The following is a 17,621-nucleotide window of genomic DNA, read 5'->3' as shown; positions in this document are numbered from 1 at the left end:
CACCAACCACGCCGGATAAAGATGCCACCATCAATATGCCAACGCCGCCTATAAGGCCAACCTCGACTACTACGTGACGCGACTGCACAACTACTTACCCTAGCAACAATTACACTAATCGCGGAAGCAGAAATCTGACTCCAAGGACAACCTGCAATGCGAGGACCCGAAAATTGACCTTGAAGTGGCTGTCGATAGTAGAATAGTAAGTGCTTTAGTGTGCGCAATAGCGGAGAACTCTGTCATCAATACAGCATTTGCAGATCAGCTCAATAACATAACAACGAATTCGGATGGTCCACGAATCGGCACCACTGCAGTCCACCTAGTTTTGATGACAGGAGAATGGACGGAACGAGTAATGGTCAGCGAATATACCGACACTGTGATATTCAAAATTCTGCAGCAAGTGTCCCGAATGGTGATCTTAGGCTCGTTGTTTTTTGAGAGCGTATCGAGCGACCATCGATGCTCAAATCAAGTCCATCACAATTTCGACGGAGGACGTCTTTCGAAGACAACGCCAGAGCAACGCGTCACCTTGAATGTTCTCGATGAAGACGGAAGCTTTCCACCTGGGTGAAGCGTCCTCGCCTCGGTTGGTGCCAGAACTGCTAACAACATCGAGGGTATCATTCAGGAAAGCATGCGTTTTCTCCTAGATCGAGGGCTTGGCATCATTAGAGCCATCACCCGCTTCAGAAATGCACAAGCTGTGGTGCTGGTGACAAATTTCAGCAAATACCGGTACCTACGCAGAGCCACGACGACTGCTTTCTTGGACATACTACGAGATGTTCGAGACGCCTTCGCCTTCGGTGAGCAATACACAGGAGATTCCTCTAAGAAGAAAACTCCCCCCCCCCCCCCCCCCAGGTGGACGTCAACTTAGCTTAGCCACGCCGCTAACGAAACCAAGTACGCATCCTTTTATATTACAGCGAGTGCTTGTCGTCATCATCAAGAGTCCAACAAACGCCTATTTCCAAACAACCTATTGAAACCGACGAACCCGTCGGATCTCCCCGCTAAAGAACCTACCATGCGTCGGCATGAGAACGCCAAGCCATCTGGGACCAATGAAAGAGATGTTTCGAGATGATGTATTGCAGCCGTCGAAGAGCCCCTGGGCGGCACCGGCTCTGATTATAAAGAAGAATGCTCTAGACCGGTTCAGCGTCGATTACCACCGCTTGAACAATAGATGAAGATGGATGTCTCCGCCCCGTCCCCCGCATCGTCGATACGCTGCATGTTAAGGGCAATTCCTTAAGGTAATTCCAGATTAAGAGCAATTCCCATATATGTAGAAGGTCAGTATTTACGTCACCCTTTTATATCTCATACCTCATACCCCTGATACCTTTCTGCAGTACTGCAGCGAGTAAGCGATGCGCCACTGCCATGCGATGGCAGGTGCACCCAGCGGTGGGCCTTGTGCGGCCCAGGTTGCTCTTCCCGAAATATCAAATATTAATTGCCACCTACCGCAGTGGATTTTGTTCACTATCCGACGGGTAGGTTGTGATGACGCCCAAAAATGACGTCATCTAGGTTGCCTACCTGCCTCCTCGGCTTCTCTCTGTGGCCACCTGCAAGAGCCATGCTCGTGATATTTCGCTGACAACACCAAGACCGGATTTTCTGCACAGCCGCGATAGCGTTAAAAACAGAAATCACCAAGTCTGACTGCTCTTTCGAGTTCAAGGTGATGCCATGCGGGTTCTGTTTCGTGCCAGCAACGTTCTAACAGGTTTTGGATCCTGTAATGACCGCTTTAAGTGGCAGATTTTCTAGTATACTTAGATGACGCCGTTGTCCTTGCGTGGAACCGTGATGACCACCTAAATAAGCGTTTAAAGAGCGCAGAAAGCGATCAAGCTGTCCGGGTTAACGTTGAAGGCAGAGAACTGCCGCTTTTTTGTGAGGAGGTGCCGTTTCTTGCCTACATCATAAGGAAAGATGCAGTATGTCCAGACACGCAGAAAGCAGCTGTTATCCCAGAGTTTCCACCGTTGGCCGACAAGAAAGATGTGCCCATATTCCTCACACTCTACGCGCAATACGGGCTATTTGTCGCGAATATTTCGCACGTCGCCGCACCTCGCACCGAAATTATATATTCAGACGCGTCATTTAAGGGCACAGGGTAAGCCCTATACTTCCCATGCATTTTAGGCCATGTTGAGGTACATGTTTCTCACTAACTAATAACAGTAGCCTAATAATACATATATCATTGTTTGCCAAATTTTGTGCTCTTTTCACTGAACTAGAATATTTGAAATGTGTTGAAAATTCGATTTTTAATAAACTTTTTTCTGGTAGTACACAAATCTGGCCTTTCTTTGCGCATTTCAATATTCATAACTGAATAACTGCTCAGTGAAATTGTTTAATTCTAGTTCAGTAGTTGGCAACACTTATGTAGATGATTGCAAAAAAAAATCAGCCGTCTGTCTTGAACGGCATTGGAAATAATGGTACCTTTGTAAGAAAATAACACTGTTTTGAGATAATAGAGCGTAAAGAGAAAAAAGATGTAAAAAACCATTTTTTATTCGCTGAAACGCCTCCATTGTAATTGGTTTAATAGCCCCCTGCTTCGTAGTCACTGTCGTCGTCATTTTTTTGCCTTTCGGCTTGTCGTTTTGACTGTCAGGCCTCTTTTGTAAGCTGTCGTGTTGCTCGGTCCGCAAAGTACATGCGCTTATGGTCAGCTTCTCTCAGCCACTTGATGGTGTTGCTCCCTGGGTTCAATCCACACGCCTTCAAAACGTTGGCCCGTGCGATGCTACCATCATTAAATGAAAGAACAGCATCCAGTGTTGCCATCCGTAGGGTCCGAAGCCTAACAAACACATTCTTTGGCGCGCGTTCCCAAACAACATGGTTGAACGACTCATTTGCATTTTGAGTTCGCCCATGCAGGCACTTCTCTAGGAGCTCAGCCTTCGATAGCTCCCTATAAATGGGTTTGATAGCCTCCAAGACAGATGCAGGCAAACTCTCCTTGTGGAAAAATGGCTTGCCCTCTGACTGACTTCTGTTGAAGGCACACCACGTATCAGGTCCCTTTGGGCAAGGTCCATGGCATGGGTCATCGTCTGTGGCCGATAAGTGGAACAAGGTTGCCCAAACGGCCTTTCGCATTTCATCCAGGTTTCCTACATTTCTTCTGATGGCCAAACCATAGTACGTCTGGAGCTTGTCTATTACTGCATCAGTCAGTCGGCCTCGGCCCGAGAGGCTCTTTCCATCAGAGAGTTTTACTGCTTTGTTTCTTTTTTTTAGCCTTCGTAACCTTGTGCCCATCCTTTTTTGCACGTGCCCTATGCACTCAACCTTGGATATTTCAACGGAATCACCATATGGCATTTGTGCCTTCACAGCCATAAAAGCCTTGCTGTCACCATCCCCAAGGTATTTGACGTATCGAACGCCGTGAAGCTCCTCACTCCTGCCGAAAATTTTCAGTGCTCCTGCGACTTCCATTCCACCGCTGGTGCCTTATGAGTTGCTTTGGCACACCTCTCTATGAAGGGGGTCACTGTTTGTACCCTTGATGCTGCACTTTGGACAACGTTTAGACAAAACCTCCACATCCAGCACTTTCCCAGAGTCTACACTGATCGCAGAGACTATGCCGTTATTGGAAGTATGGCCTCGCTTCTGCCAGCTTCCATCAAGAGCAACTGCGATGTCTTTATCCCCCTCATTCAGCTGCACAGCTTCGTCAGCTGCCCTTTTCATCGACTCCTGAGCAGCAGCTTCGATGTGACCTAGAAGCTCTTGATTGTATTTCGCAAACTTTGTCGGCGGCTTAGGAAGGTTTAGCATAGCACAGAGTATATTTCCTGCAGCCATTCCCTTACCAATGGACCTCAAGGCATACACTAACCTGAGGTTGGCTTCCTAGAGGCCAGAAGTAGTTTTCTTCGACGTCTCAAATCGTTGTGCGGCACTACACACTTCACAGTTCAAACTGTAAACGCTTGCAACACCTACCCGTTTTGTCACAATTTCGATGAGCTGAACACTTCCACCGCACTCTCTGCACACACAAATCTGTGTAATTGCGGCACAAATGCCGTCCATGTCCATTAAGGCATATTGGCTGCTGCTCTGTAGCACATCCTCTTCCTGGAAGCACAGAGAAAATCTTGAAAGCTTCGATGTCGAGGAGCTGGCGCGTTCGGCGTTCGGGATCTCATTCGGTCGTGGACATCCTTTTGCTTTTTCACGATGAGCGTAGCGGTTGCCGTGAAATTCACGCCTGACGAAGGCCTTCTTTGCCCTGGGCATCTCAACTCATCAGCAGCAACCAACACCGGCACAATTTACAATACTGATCGAAAGGGATAGCACTCGGACGCAGCTGCATGAAGGTTGCAGAAACGTGGAAAAAACGTGCAAAGCGTCTCAGGATTGTCTTGGCTAAAAAGGAGGAGCTGTGCAATAGTTGCCAGACAATTTTTTATATGTTGCTGATTTTAGACAAGTTTTGAAATCAGGTGGTGGACTTTTTGGTTGAAAAAATTGACGTTAATCCTGAAAGGGGGCGTGGCCGCTCACTACTTGGTTTCGGAAAAAGCGTTTTTCAGCCGTAAATATGGCTTTCTGAGGAAAGTGCGATCATGGAACATGTGTGGAAAGAATTGAACTTCTAAAATTCCAAAAGAAAAAAAAACGATTTTTTTCTAATTTTACCTTACCCTGTGCCCTTAACATCGAAGTTCCGGAAGCAGAAGCCTTAATGCCTCTTCAGCGTCGTTTACGGTCCCAATAGGTACTTGGGATCACGGAAGGAAATGACGAAACAGAAACTGACACCAAATCAAGCAAAGTAGATTTGGTATCAATTTCTGTTTCGGCATCTCCTTCCGTGAGCCTAAGTACCTATTGATACCAAATCACGCAAAATTAACCCGCCGCGGTGGCTCAGTTGTTAGCGCGCTCGGCTACTGAGCTGGAGTTCGCGGGTTCGAACCCGACCGCGGTGGCTGCGTTTCGATGGAGGCGAAACGCAAAGCTCCCGTGCGCTGTGCGATGTCAAAGCATGTTAAAGATGTACAGGTGGTCGAAAATATTACTGGAGCCCTCCAGTAAGGCAGCTCTTTCTTCCTTTCTTCTTTCACTCCCTCCTTTATTCCTTCCCTTATACGACGCGTTTAGGTGTCTGCCGATATATGAGACAGATACTGCTCCATTTCCTTTCCCCAGAAACCAATTTTCATTTTCATTCTCTAATTCAGCCCAGTAGGCTAAGGAGCCGTCCACATCCAGAAAACCAAGAAAGTGAAGAAAGTGATCGCTTACGTTAGCCGTTTCTGTCGAAGGCTGAGCACTGCCAACAATTCTTAACAAGAGCATTTTTCTGTAAGGGTGGTGCATTAATAAATTGAAAGATTTCACTATAAAAATCAATATACCCGCAGATCTCCCGTCGACAGGCATGCAGGTTTTGCTATATAACTTTCTCGCTATCATCAAAAAGGTTCCCCATTGGATTTCTATGCAAGTATTAACTACTCGATGCGAGTGGTGGACATATTTAAAACGAAAAAGATTTTAAAGCGAAAGCTTTAGTTGCCTCGTTGAGGAAAGGTCATCGGCGCGGTACATTTGACTTTCAAGTGGAGGAGGGGAGGTGTGAGCGACGTGACCTACCGTGTAACTCGCGACTGCTGCAGCCGCGTGCTAACCGCCGCCTCGCCAGCTCTGTCCGGGTGACTAACCACGTAACTCGCCGTTCGCTTGAAAGGGAGACGCGCCGCTGTCGCGTGAATACACACTTCCGCCTCGCAGTTGCTCGCTATGGATGGAGAGAGTCGGTCGGCACCGTCTACGCCGTCGGGACGGTGGTGGTCGGGGTGAAAACATTTATTAGGGACGTATGTGTGGATTAGCTCGTAAGGGACCATCCTTGCAAGCACTAGGTGCAGGTCCCTGGTTTGGGACCCCAGTGGCGGTGCGCCCGGCTGCGCCCGACTAATGCTTGTTAGGCCTGTAAGTCGTCGCAGCCGAGCAGGGTCGCCTCCCAGTCCTCCCGGGTTGGGTTGGGGGTGGGGAGAATTGCCAGGTTGGAGGGGCAGGCCCACACAATATGATAGGTTTCAAAGACACCTCTCCATAATGCGGGCAGCTACCGATAAAGGAAAGTAAAAATGTTTTAGTGCTGCCGGGCACAGCAATGTATTGGTGAGATGATCTCGTAGACGATGGGCTGAGTCTGATCATCTGGCAGACATTGCCAATCGTGCTAAGTATCTTGATAGAAGCAGAGAAGTGAAATGTTTCAAGCTAGCCGCAGAGACCGACGAAGAACGGGAGCGTCGACTGGCTCACCGGCGGTTGAAGGATGCCGAAAGGCGGCAGCGAAGAGTTTTGGAAGCTGCCGCTGTTGTTGACTGATGTTGACTGCGGGGTCGTCCCAGATACAGTCACAGCATCTCAGAGACGCCGTTCTCCGCAAAAGTTGTGCACGTTTTGCGCCTGAAGCCTTATTTTGGACGCTGACGAACGCTTTGTGTTTGCATGCTCTGTTTTTTTGCACATCATTCATTTTGTTGTAAAGCATCAAGCCGATACTTCTTGGAGAGAGAAGTAATGCTCACAAAATACTGTACTTGTGTTTGTTAATGCTGAAAGCTGCTAGGACGCGGCTTTATCGGTTTGTGCCGGGAGGTGAAACAACTTTAGCAGCGTTAGGCGCTTTATCTGGAACGTTCTTGGCCAGCTGCAAATTGAGCGCAGCCGAGAACGGCAGTTATTCTGTTCGACGACCGCCCATAACGCTCATTGCTATCGTCGCCGACAAGTCACTCACTTCTTTATGGGCGCGACCAACCCAATATAGAGTTTTTTTTTTATTTTCTTGAAGTCCTTACGCTGTATTTCTCATTGCCGCTACTGCCGCCACCGTCACCTGGCACAATCCGTGGCTTGAGGTAGGAATTAAAGCACATGGTTCTTATCTGTCATGACCGGTTTGATTTAACAGATTAACCTTCCTAATTTGTTAGTTTACAACTTTGATGAAAAATTGTTATTTCCAGATATTTAGATATTGCTCCTGGCGACAACAATAAAATTCGAGTTCAAACTCTTTATATTTCTATTTTTACGTATCGCGTTTGTGCTGTTCGTGGAGAGTTTCTGCTATTTAATTAATTACAATAAACACAAATGAATTTATGAAGGAGTCATGCTTACTCTCAGTATGACACGCGGCCACAATATGAGAAAAAAAATTGCACCAGCTCTCAAACACGCTGGAAAGAGAACAAGCCTGAACAATTTAAACCAGTCTGCTTTGTTTTCTACCTGCATAAATTGCAAAAGCACTTCTATTCACTTTGTCATAGTGTCTCAAGACATCGGTAATATCATCCAGATAGAAATCAAGAATATGTCTTCCTTATCTGTCTCTCTTTTGCGCTGAATAGACATAAAATTGATCTGAGGTTTTAACGCAATGCAGCCCGCAGGAGCCGCCGCGGTGGCTCAGTGGTTATGGCGCTCGGCTGCTGGCCCGAAAGGCGCGGGTTCGATTCCGGCCGCGGCGGTCGAATTTAGATGGAGGCAAAATTCTAGAGGCCCATGTACTGTGCGATGTCAGTGCACGTGAAAGAACCCCAGGTGGTCAAAATTTCCGGAGCGCTCTATTACGGCGTCTCTCATAGCCTGGATTGCTTTGGGACGTTAAACCCCCATAAACCAGCAACCAGCAATGCAGTCAGCAATTTCAACGACGGGTTTCCGAATAAGTACATTGTTTTTCATTTCTCTCTTCTTCAAGTGCATTCCCTGGTTCCCGCAAGAACCACGATGTCCGAATGGATGCCTCTGCCATCCCAGAACAACGAACGAAGGCATTGGCGTTTGCCTAAATCCTCGTCAAATGTTGCCTTACGGCTACAAGCGGCCGCCTATAGGACACCCAATATACCCAAGGACGCCATCACCTGGAACAGTCCGTCGCTTTCAGCAACGTCAATAAAGGTATCCTGTGATTGAGGCCTTATATATTTGTATGCTTCCTAACCACACGCGCAACCTGTACTCATTTCTTACTGTGTAAAGAGTTTGTGTATATTACCTCTCCTCTTATCCTGTCTTCAAACCTCCTCACCTCTTTCATTTCGTTTCTCTATTCTGCATGCTGTCCTTAAATTCTGCTGCCCGAGCTCAGGTGCTTGAGTATCGATGGCAGATGCCGGCGCTAGCAAAACTCTTATCCTTCCTTTTTATTATTATTTTAATAAACCACTACTACTACTACTTGTACTTCGGAGAACTCGCTTTCAACAAAGTCAAGTAAGTTATCCTCTCATTGAAACCCTATATTTTGTATGCCTAGTATTTCGGAGTACTTGCTATCAACAACGTTAATAAAGTTATCCTGCGATTGAGACCTTATATACATGTATGCTTAGTATCCCGGAGAAGTCCACTAATCATAGTATTTCTTGGGCTTTTTTTATGCTAACAAACTCATAATAGAAGTGAAACACATTTTCAGATACCAGACCGATGACCTATGGCTCCTCAGAACAATTCCGTTTTCCACGACTTATTCCCTCAATGGTTTCTCTTCCTTGATCACTTGCCACTGCAAGACAGAACTCGTGCATGCGATGACATTTTTTTACCATAGGTTGCTTGTTGCATTGGCAACGAAAAGAGTTGCCTTTCAACCTTTTTGGTCCTTCTCAGACTGCCTCACTGATACCAGGAATATCTCCTGGCGCGTCTGCAATGCACAGAAGATGACGCTTGTCGAGACTGTGAGCAGAAGTATAGATGCGGTGGGCTTCCCGCATATAATAGTGCTGAGTTTGTGGCGTATGGGAAGACAACACCGAGTTGCTTAAGGCGAGGTAGAGTGCATGGACCATGATGTGCAATTGGCAGGAAATCTTCAGCTAATCGAACGAATATTTTCCATCAGTATTTCACCATAGAACAGAAATCATTCAGAATAGCAGTAAGTGAAATAGAGATCGCAGAAACCGTCGCTTTTTCACTTCGAAAGTGACAAGGGCGTCACAAAAAGGGAAAAACAAGTATGAAATTTGCTTACCAATTATTATTATTATTACGGTAAGCCGCCGATCTCTAAGTAAATAAGGAGCGAACTGTAATGGCATAAAAGTTGACTGTTGAGATAATTCACCATGACTGCGATGTCACACCTCTTAGCTGCATGTTTGTGCAGACCACTGCAGAGAACAGCGAAAAAACTGAAACTTCAACGTTTAAAGCTTTTGAAGCTTTTGAAGTGAAAAGTTTCACTTCGCCAGCTTTCCGAGCCGTCAGCGAGGCCGGAAGTTTTACCTTGAATATAGCTAGAGGTCAATGAAGGAAATGACGCCTCTCTCACATATCTCGGTGGACACCCGAGCCATGCCCGTAAGGTAAGAAAAATGAAATGAAAATTGGTTTTAAGGAAATGAAATTACGCCTCTCTCATATCTCGGTAGACACCCGAATCACGCCGTAAGGGAAGGAAAGTGAAATAAAACTGCGTTTAGGGAAATGAAAATACGGCGTCCTCTCTTATCTTGGTGGACACCCGAGCCGCGACGTAAGGGAAGGAACACGAAAGTTGGTTTTAAGAAAAAGAAATGACGCCTGTATCATATTGCACCATTTCTATTCACCAAAAAACCAATTTCTTTTTCAATTTCGCTTTCTGAAGTTATCTGCCGGGTATGCGCGTCGTTTGGAAGCGGATTTGGTTCCATATCTCAGAATACAACGAGCAATAATAGAGTTGTAAATATCACTGAAGCTATATTAAATATATACTGTCTTGTGTGAGCGCCTTTAATGTCGTTTCAAAGAAAGCAAGACGCTTATCGAATAAAAAATGTCTTCTACTGCGTCTGTGCCACTATGGCTATCATAGGACCCGCCAGTCGCTCGACCAGAAACGTAGCCAGGGCGATGCAGTTCTTCGCTTTAGACCAGGCTTAACCAGAGCTAAACCGCCAGCAATTTTGTTTTCTTAATATTACGCATAAACTTGGATGAAACGCCTTGCACTCACGGTATGACTGACCAAACATAGTGAAGGGAAAGTATAATTTAAGTTCATGTCTTTAGTGCACAGCAGAATTACAGAAATTCGAGGAACACGGGCACATATTTGGATGTCCGTTCTTAATATACACAAACATAACTAAATTTTCAAATAGACTAACAGCCACAGCTTTTGAAGTACGCCTGCTCTGTGTCTACTTTTCATCCTCCTGCCGCTGACGAGAGATGGCGCTGTTGGTGCCGGCGCTAGGAGATACGTGCCGTTGTCAAGCATCGCCGCCGATGCTGCGCCCTTCCAAATCATCCTGAGTGAATAGGGGGCGCCACTAGAGTACAGTATTGCCGCACACCATTGTTATGCTTCCCCCTCTGATATTTATCCAGCAATCTGTAAAGAAATTACAGTGACGATATGCTTTCAACGTAAAGCAATGAACGACGGCGCAAACAAGGCCACTAACAAGAAAGAAAGAGACTCCGCATGCGCATGTGGCGTCTCTTTCTTTATTGTTAGTGTCCTTGTTTGCGCCGCCGTTCATTTCATCATGCACCAATTCGCCCCTCAGGCCGTTTTTCTAGCTTGTCTAACTGCTACTAGCCGCCGATGTGGCTGAGTGGTTATAGTGCTCGGCTGCCGGCCCGAAAGACGCGGGTTCGATCCCGGCCGCGGCGGTCGAATTTCGATGGAGGCAAAATTCTAGAGGCCCGTATACTGTGCGATGTCAGTGCACGTAAAAGAACCCCAGGTGGTCTAAATTCCCGGAGCCCTTCACTACGGCGTCTCTGATAGCCTGAGTCGCTTGGGACGTTAAACCCCATAAACCATTAACTGCTACTATTTCACGCGAATCAGTCCGAAACTGTGCTTTAGAATTTATTGTCGCCCTTTCTGTATTCGACTTTCCTATGAATTTTCTCGCATCAGCCTTGCAATGAGCTATGTTGTTGATTAATTTTTTCTTGTGTGCAGGCAGTTCCATTCTGCATGGCTGCTAGCATTGTTATTTCGTATTTTGACACATATGGCGCCCTTCGGCTGCCAGGAGGAAGACTTGTTTTGGAGGCCGTCTCCAGAACCTTCGCTGATATTCGAGTGGTGCAAACGGCACCACTGCCGAAATAACCGTACTGGCATATAATTGCGCTGTAGTACTCTTTTTGGTCAATTTAGGAGATGACGCACACAGGAGACAAGCTTTGTTTCGAAATCAGAGCATTTTCTCTTACATTTTTACGGCACGTTTTTTACGATTTCGAAAGGGTGTCCTTGCCTCCATGTTTCGATGACGTTCAAATTAAGAGGAGGAGGAGGATTTTAGTTAAATTGCGTTAGGAAATCGTGCTTAAAATGCGGCATCAGTAAAATGTTTTGGCATTCAAGAGGTGGTGTTAAAGACCTATTTCCTCGAGCTTGCTAGCCTCGGGAAGCTGAGCAGCAGCCCATGTGAAAGCTTGTACTGAATCTAAATGTTTTTTTGGTAAAGTATCTACTACGCCTTGGCTTCTTCACTCTACAAAACATAGAGTTTCTGTGCCTGTTTTTTCGCCATGCTTGGGCATCGAGCATTTTCTGTAAACAAAGAACGATCGCCTCTGTCGCTTATATTGTGCGCCGTCGCCTTGACCCATGCGTTCTTAAAGGTGGCTTTCAACGGCAGTGAATAATGAATGGCTCCCAAGAAAGGTATATAAATGGATGTATCATAAAGAAACGTGTGAATGGGAAAGCCAAGCGAACTGAAGCGCACATAGACTGGGACGCGTATCTGAACTTTGCCAAGTCAAGGAAGTAAAAAAAAACATTTAAGAAGCCACAGATAAATTTAGTAATTTTGATTGGCTGAACTGCTTGTGAAATTACTCTTTTGCGCACCAATAAAGAGCTCCCATTCTTGGTTTCTGCAGATGGTACTACGACAGACCCAATTGATAAGCGCGACAATCTCTATTCGTTTTTCGGCAGTGTTTTTCGTCAAGAAAATCGCTTGTCTCTTGTTTTACCTGTAGCTAGCACTGAGTGCGCAATGTCTTATATAAAAGTTTATTCGAAGGGTACATAGAGGGCTATTAATCGCTTGCCTACTTTATACAGCACAAGCGCAGACTAAATTAGTACAATAATTGCCCAACAATTTTTGGCGATTCAGCATTGCCAACTTTCTACAGCAAACGCGCACACTACATTAGTACAAAAATCGCAAAACATTTTTTGGCGATTAAGCATTGCACCCGTCGCGGTGGTTTAGTAGTTAGGGCGCTCGGCTACTGATCCGGAGTGTCCGGGTTCAAACCCGACCGCGGCGGCTGCGTTTTTCTGGATGCAAAATGCTAAGGCGCCCGTGTGCTGGCGATGTCTGTGCACGTTAAAGATCCCCAGGTAGTCGAAATTATTCCGGAGCCTTCCACTACGGCCCTTCTTTCTTCTTTCACTCCCTTCTTTATCCTTTCTCTTACAGCGCGGTTCAGGTGTCCAACGATATATGAGACAGATACTGCGCCATTTCCTTTCCCAAAATCGAATTATTACTAATATTATTCAGCATTGCTGGACACGAAATATCGTGCGAGAGTAATCTTTTGCAAGTGGACACAAGCGCCACGTACCTGAAAGCGCAATTGAGGTGTCCACGGACCAAGGGAGCCAGTTATGCACCTTTCCTTCGCTTTAAATCAACGGAGTCTCCAACGTTGTCAACGCCAACACCAATGAAACCAATGAATGCTTGTGGCCTATTGCTCCAGTGCCGCATTGCTGTGCGATTGAGGTGGCCACTGACTCTGGCAGCCATGCTATGCGCTCTTTTCCTTTCTTGACTTTTGCAACCAGATGGAATTTGCTGAAGACGAATTACAGTGCATAGCGTGAGTGTGTGGCAGTTTAGCACGAGGCGTGATCGTATATATTGAAACTTGGTGACGTGAGGGGTGATGATTGCCTCGTACTCCGTAAGCATAAACGAGAGCCTTACCCTCCAAACAGTGGAAAGCAGACGTAAGATAAACACCACACCCTACTGTGTGCTGCTAAATAGATTTGCCACAAGTACATTTCTTCTACATGAGCGGAATATCAAATCGAACCTCCATTTGCGCGAATTTATGGAGGAATAACGCTAAGACGCCCTTGTGCTGTGCGATGTCAGTGCACGTTAAAGATCCCCAGGTGGTCGAAGTTATTCCGGAGCCCTCCCTCCACTACGGCACCTCGTTCTTCCTTTCTTCTTTCACTCCCTCCATTATCCCTTCCCTTACGGCGCGGTTCACGTGTCCAAGGATGTATGAGACAGATACTGCGCCATTTCATTTCCCCCCAAAACCAATTATATATTATTATTTTGCGCGAACAGAAGTTGTCAGATTTCGTTTTTCCACCTGATGATAAACAAAAATGGAATGCCCACTGCATTTAACTCAATTATTGTTATAAATTAATTTCAGAACTAAAATGTAATCTAACAGAGTAGATATGCAAGATTTATCTTTTGACAGGTTTGACTTGCATTCTTTGAACTTGTTTAGCTTCGTACAGAACCCTTGAGAACAGTGTATGTCACGTCAGCATGCTTCAATTCTGCTTTATAATATTCATAACGTTGTCATTGCTACCTGCTTAAACCTCTTGTCGGGACGTATTCCACCACGCTATTTAAATATCGTTATATTGGTAGTATATTTAGTTCATTGTTTTTCTTGCATAATGTTTCTTCTTAAGGAATACCCACATGAGCATTTATAATAAATAAATTAATCAAAATAAAGCGGACATCATAATGTCCTTGAAACACACCATGTCCATGGATCATGATGGTCTTTCCTTGTCGTTGATAAGTTTTCTGCGAGTATCTAGAAACCCGTAGAGATATTATTATCGATATGTTTTGCATGGGTTCTTTTCCATCACAATTATTACAAACGTGCAATGACATTACTTATGCAAAAGGGAGCAAAAGGTGTTAGAAAACAACTCTCCAATATCTAATATTCCCCTATAGCAAGGGTAGCGCAAAAAATATTATTCGTAGAATACATATTTTTTGTGCTCGTTATAATAAGATCAAATTGCCATACGAATAAATAAATACATAATAACGAGATCAACGGAACTGGCTTTCTTGCAATATGTTAAGAAAAAACTAAAAAGGGAGGCAAACTCACAAAACGCAATTTTATCGATTTAACAAGAGAACCGGACCTCTTAAAGAACAACGCTTTAAAGTCAAATCTTCAAAATTACGGAATCAGAGGAGCACCGTTGGAACAACTGACAACTTAACTGTGCAATCTTGAACAATACGTAACTGCTAATGAATCCATATCTTCATGACTAACAACATACGATGGAGCCACGTAGGGTTTTGTTCTCAGCACTTTCCTGTATTTATCATACATTAATGATCTTCCATTGAAAACATCTGACGAATGGTCTCTGTATGCAGACGACGCTAATATATTTGTAACGACAGATTACGAAACAGAATTGTCTAACGAAGAAAATAGAGCTTTAAAAAGTGTCTCATAATGATTGCACATTAAGCAATTTCCTGCAAATATTACTAAAACTAACTATACACTTTTTGCGTCAAAGCACACATGATTAGGAAAGACGCGCGTTCGATCCCGGCCGCACCGGTCTCATTTCAATGGAAGCGAAATGCTAGAGGCCCGTGTACTGTGCGACGCAAGTGCACGTGAAGGAACCCCAGGTGGTCGAAATTTCCGGAGCCCTCCACTGCGGCGTCCCTCATTGCCTGTGTCGCTTTGGGACGTTAAACACCATAAAACCAAAAAACCAATAAACATGACCAATGATATGTTTTTGTACAATGTTTAATGTTATAAAATTAAAATTTCATTTCCTATGCGTTGGGTCTAAGCTGTTCTGGTCTGAGCCGTCTACCGCACACGAAACACACTGCGCGAAATGTAGTCGGCGCTGGGTTCCAGTTTGGACCGCGTCCACAGTGACTTGCCGGAGCCCGCCTTCATTCTATCGCCGTCTTTCTGTTTCCTCTGCGCTCTACGTTCGTTTTCTTTCATCATCCACTATGCTTTCTTGTCATTTTTCTCGAAACTTACTTTTTCACCACTCCTTTTTACGCGAAAAACCCTAACTTTATTGCTGTACATGATTTGAAGTAGAAAATTTCACTACGCTACATCGCAACGGTTTCGCAGTGCTTGCGGTTTTGACCTTCAAGTGAGCCAGAGGTCAAACCCCTTACAGCGCGGTTCGGGTGTCCTCCGATATATGTGAGACAGTTACTACGCCATTTCCTTTCTTCAAAACGAATTTTAAATAACTAATCTCCAGTTTTCTTCAGAAGCAAAGGAAAGGCGCATAACTGGCCCCCTGGAGCACTGGACGCCTCAGGCGTGCTTTAAGCTACGTAGCGGTAGTGACAGGTGTGCGCTGCATCGTTGGCATTCACAACGTTGTAGAAGAAACGCGGCACTCAAGCTACTCACTGTCGGCGTCCTTCGTACTCATTGGCGTCAGCGTTGTCAACAATCTACCAGATTTGTCCACTGAATTTAATCCTACTGTCAGTGGGAATAATCTGAGCGCCGACAGATATAATCTGCATGGCATGTAATTTATTCTTAGTGCTGAGCACTTAATCTAAGCGCCAGCGTATTTAATTCAAACGCCAACTCGAACAATGCCGGCGCCAGCCAATTTAATCCGAGTGTCAACGCAGTTAGTACAAGCGCCAGTGGTTTTAATCCGGGTGCCAACCAATTTAATCCACATGCGGGCAATGTATGCGGTAGAAGACTCCAGGGCACACGAATGCCTGAAATAAAGCGAAGTTTAGATAATTTCTGAGATCATGCGATGCCTAAGAGTCACACCCTCATGCACGATATTTCGCTTCCTTCGCTGAAGAGTTAAAAGCGGCGCCGCGATGACGTACAAGAAAGAATCTTTTGTCAGTTGTCGCGGTGCTGTTTTTAATTCTTCAGTGAAGCACCACCTCGCTCAGTTTTAGGTTCTTCTGCAGTTTTCTTGGCATATCTTGACACGTCGAAAAGTCACGAGCAGCTACCAAACCTTAGTATTTGACACAATTCTTGCGGCTTCCAGCTTATACTCATGACGAAGAAACAAGTGCGACTCTCGTGTTTTAATTAGCTGGCTAAGCTGTGCTAATTATGGGTAGTGAGATGTGCTGAATGTTTATGCAGATGCCAATTACGGCCTTCATACTGTTTTCATATTACCGGCTGTCTCATGGAATCGAAACAAGTGGAAAATGTTTTGGGAGGTTCTGAATACGATTCAACACAACTGGCAGAAGCAGGAGGAAGTAGTGTAAAACAGAGTTTTTCCAGGCGGGACGAATCACAGAACCGGGGTAACGTTTGTTCGTCTACCGCTTTTTCAGTTTTACGAAGGAAAGTAAGTGAAGTTATAAGCCCGAGCGTACAGCCTAGATCAAGAATAGCTACTGGAGGTAATCTGGTAGCGCTGTAGGTTAGTAACATTTCGGTCTTATACAAGCACAGAAGAGACCGTCTTTAAAATGCAATTTATTATCTGGAAGTCATTAGAGGGCTTAAACTGTGACCTCACACTTTTTACATATCATTTTCGCGCAAAGCTGCTGGTATAAAAAAGTTATAGCGGGCGAAAGCAGTGCACTCTACCCGTAGTATTTGCTGCATGTAGTGTCGAGGATCGTCGAGCAACAAAGTGCGCCCATGCATCCTATTAGTCTTTCCGGGTGGAGTAATAGTGATCGAAAAGTCTTTCCGCTCCCATAAGAAAACTTTCACTTCTGACTTGAACTTCTAAAACACTTCCTCTATAGGATTAAAAAACGGGCTGCAAGGAGGCAGTCGCTTGATCGAGTGCATGTGACTGGTCAGGATTGCCTGTTCCTAGTGGCTGCGAGCGGGAGCATTGTCAAAAACAAAAACCGCTTCTGAGCAAGGTTCTTCACTTTCGACCCGGGCAGATACGTCACAGAAAATTCACTGAACACGACCCAGTGTACCTTGTCGACAGCCGTCCAATGTATGCCACCATTTGCTTACATGCAGGCGATAATGTTAACGTTTGCTCCTTTCATGCCAGTCGTCGTCTGCGCCGCAGGCTGTCCCTTAACCTCACAGCCGAAGCTTCTCGAACACTATCTATTATAGTTAGTGTCATCTACGTAAAACCCGCACAAGCGGGGTCCTTCACACTGCAGCCGTTACGCGTATTCGCGGGTGCGTTTCACGTAATCTATGGTCGATCTATCGTCGATCGGAGTCTGAGTCACTAACTTCATAGAGTAGCTGTGCGCATCCAGTAGGTGGTCAATGCTACTTGTGATGTTGGTAATTCCGGGCAACTCTTCTTCCACCACCTGCTTTGCTTTCGCGTGAAAGCAGGGTTGTTGTGCGCAACGTTTTGTATAGCCGCTGCAACCTCATTTCGGAATTTTTTCGAAGTTCCGCCTTTCTTCAACGCCTCTCTATCGGTCGCTGCAATAGATCTTGCTGTCTTTAAATTGATGCCCAGCTTTCTGCCATTTTTTCACACATGATCATAATATGTACTGGCACTGTCATATAACTTTTCTCAT

At 45.3% G+C, this 17,621-nt stretch overlaps 1 long non-coding RNA gene across 2 annotated transcripts in view; it reads left to right on the top strand.

The window, feature by feature from the left end:
- Positions 1-17,621, top strand: part of LOC144100616 (uncharacterized) — a 67,456-nt gene that overhangs the window by 32,616 nt on the left and 17,219 nt on the right. Inside the window, exon 3 of one of the 2 annotated variants that reach the window (XR_013307758.1) lies at positions 7,802-8,004. This is a non-coding gene — a long non-coding RNA (uncharacterized LOC144100616). Of the gene's footprint in view, positions 1-7,801; positions 8,027-17,621 lie in introns of those variants that run through there. The other variant, XR_013307759.1, reaches the window with a different exon arrangement.

The sequence above is a fragment of the Amblyomma americanum genome, chromosome 8, assembly GCF_052857255.1.
Source record: "Amblyomma americanum isolate KBUSLIRL-KWMA chromosome 8, ASM5285725v1, whole genome shotgun sequence".
NCBI classification, from domain to species: domain Eukaryota; kingdom Metazoa; phylum Arthropoda; class Arachnida; order Ixodida; family Ixodidae; genus Amblyomma; species Amblyomma americanum.
This window is presented reverse-complemented; position numbering and strand designations above follow the sequence as displayed.